The following is a 2,303-nucleotide window of genomic DNA, read 5'->3' as shown; positions in this document are numbered from 1 at the left end:
AAAAAAAAAAAAAAAAAAAATAGAATCTAACCACTCCTCCCACCTCTGCTGCTGCCATGGTCCCAACCAGCGTCATTGCTCATCTGGACTCTCCTAACAGCCTCCTAACTGACCTCCCTGATTCACTCTTGCAGCCGATCCTCTACCTAGCAGACAGAGTGGCCCTGTGGGAATATGCACAGGCTGCTATCAGTCTTCTGTCTTAACCTTCCAGTGGCTTTCTCCTCCTTTAGGGGAATAGCCAAGTCCATCCTGCAGCCTCCAAGACCTACTAGATCTGGCTGCTCCTGTTCCTACTTCTCCTTCCCTTTGCTGACTCTCCTCCAGCCACATTCTTCCTTGTGTTTATCCTTCAACATGCCAGGCAGGTTTCTGCCTCAAAGCCTTTATGTTTGTGGTTCCTTTTGTCTAGAATGCTATTCCTCCAGGTATCTACATGATCATGTCTTCAGGTCTCTGTCCAAATATCACCTTATCAGCAGAATACATAGACAGTTTATAGACAAAAAAAGAAAATGGTCCTTAAACATATAAAAGATGTTAAACTACACTCAGAAGAAGAGAAAGGCCACATTAAAACATCATTCTGACAGCATTTTCCAACTCTTGAGGTGGCAAGAGCCCAAAGGTTTGATAATATGCTCTGTGGGAGAGGCTGTGAGGAAATAGGCTGTCTCACACATTGCTGTGGAACACAGTTTTACAACAGGCTGTTCATCCCAGCAGTTTATAACAGCAAAGGACTGCAAACAACACAACCGTCGTTAATGTAGGGACTGGTTGAGTAAGTGATGCTACGTCCACAGTGGAGTACTGTGCAACTGCAAAAGGAAAGAGCGAGACCTGTATATACTCCTGTAAAATTCTCTCCAGGGACAAAATAGTATTTATAGAATTGTACTCTTTGTGTAAGAAAGGGGAGAAAATACAATTGTATATTTTGTGTGATTTGCTCATATTTTCAAAAGAAACAATACAAGGATGAATGAAAAACTGATAAAAATTGTTAGTTATGGAGAGGGTAAGAGGAAGGTAAAGGGAACAGGGATAGAGGATAGACTAACTGTATCTTTTAAAAAGTTTTTATTTTGGAACCATGTAAATGTTATCATAAATTTTAAAATTAAATCAAATAGGGAGAAAAGGAATCCATAAAAAAGAAAAACAAATGAACATAACTCTATAACAAATTGAAAAATTAATAAACACATAGAGGAGAATTATCTCAAGTGACTTTAAAATATATCCATATAAGTGTATACTACTACATAGGAATACATCCAATGAACATAAATAATCACAAGAAAATCTTAAATTATATTTACTGTCTCAATATTGGTTGGTAATACTGTCATAGTTATTTTGACACTACTGTATGTATATAAGTAATAATGCTAATGTCATTAGAACTAGGATTTTTAGTGTAAGATAGCAGAGGTACAAATATAAAACTGATATAAAATGCTTGCATTCTTAAATATAAATGTGAAATATCTGAATGCATAATTGTTTCTCTTTTAAAAATATGTATTTTCTAGTTCCCGCCACTGAAAACACCTGAAATAAACGACAACTCCATAGCAATGGAGCACTTTTACTTCCCACACTGTGGTCTCTAAATACCATTTCCTGCTAAGAGGAACCAGCACTCCTCAGAATAATGGCTGATTGCTAGCCTGGGGCAGAAAATGTTCAAGATGAACCAGGAACATCTTTTTGTGCTAGAGCTGGTCCTTATATGTTAGAGACACATCAAAAATTTTTACAGGTGAAATGTTTTTATCTCCCTTCTTTCCTCTCACTCTTTCCCTCTCTCTTCCTTTTTTCCTCTCACTCTCTTTCTGTTCGTTCCTCTCACTAGAAGATAAATTTCATTAGGTCAGATGCTAGATGTTTTTCTCTGCTATATCCTCCTCAGCACCTGGAACAATGCTTGGCATAAAGTGGACATTTAATAAATATTTGCTGAATGGAAGAATGGATAGTTGGATGGATGAAGGAATGAGACAGAAAGGGATTGTTTAAATTATCTGGATCAAGTGTCCCTATATTGACAGGTTCAATGTCCTTTCACTGGGAGGCAGTCTTTGCCAGGCTCACTGTGTGGCCCACAGATCACAGGCATCAAAGTTACCACACATGCTTATTAAAAATTCTTATCACTGGGCTGGGTACAGTGGCTCACTCCTGTAATCCCAGCACTTTGGGAAGCTGAGGCTGGCAGATCACGAGGTCAGGAGATCAAGACCATCCTGGCTAACCCAGTGAAACCCCATCTCAGCTGGGCGTGGTGGCTCAAGCCT

At 38.9% G+C, this 2,303-nt stretch overlaps 1 protein-coding gene across 2 annotated transcripts in view; it reads right to left on the bottom strand.

Moving 5' to 3' along the window:
• The window catches only part of LYG2 (lysozyme G-like 2), a 17,587-nt gene that overhangs the window by 13,487 nt on the left and 1,797 nt on the right, over positions 1-2,303 (bottom strand). The gene's annotated exons all lie outside the window — the stretch shown is intronic.

Source organism: Mandrillus leucophaeus, unplaced genomic scaffold, assembly GCF_000951045.1.
Source record: "Mandrillus leucophaeus isolate KB7577 unplaced genomic scaffold, Mleu.le_1.0 Scaffold9, whole genome shotgun sequence".
In the NCBI taxonomy this organism is placed as follows: Eukaryota; Metazoa; Chordata; class Mammalia; order Primates; family Cercopithecidae; genus Mandrillus; species Mandrillus leucophaeus.
The sequence above is the reverse complement of the archived record's forward strand: the minus strand, read 5'-3'. Positions and strand labels throughout refer to the sequence as shown.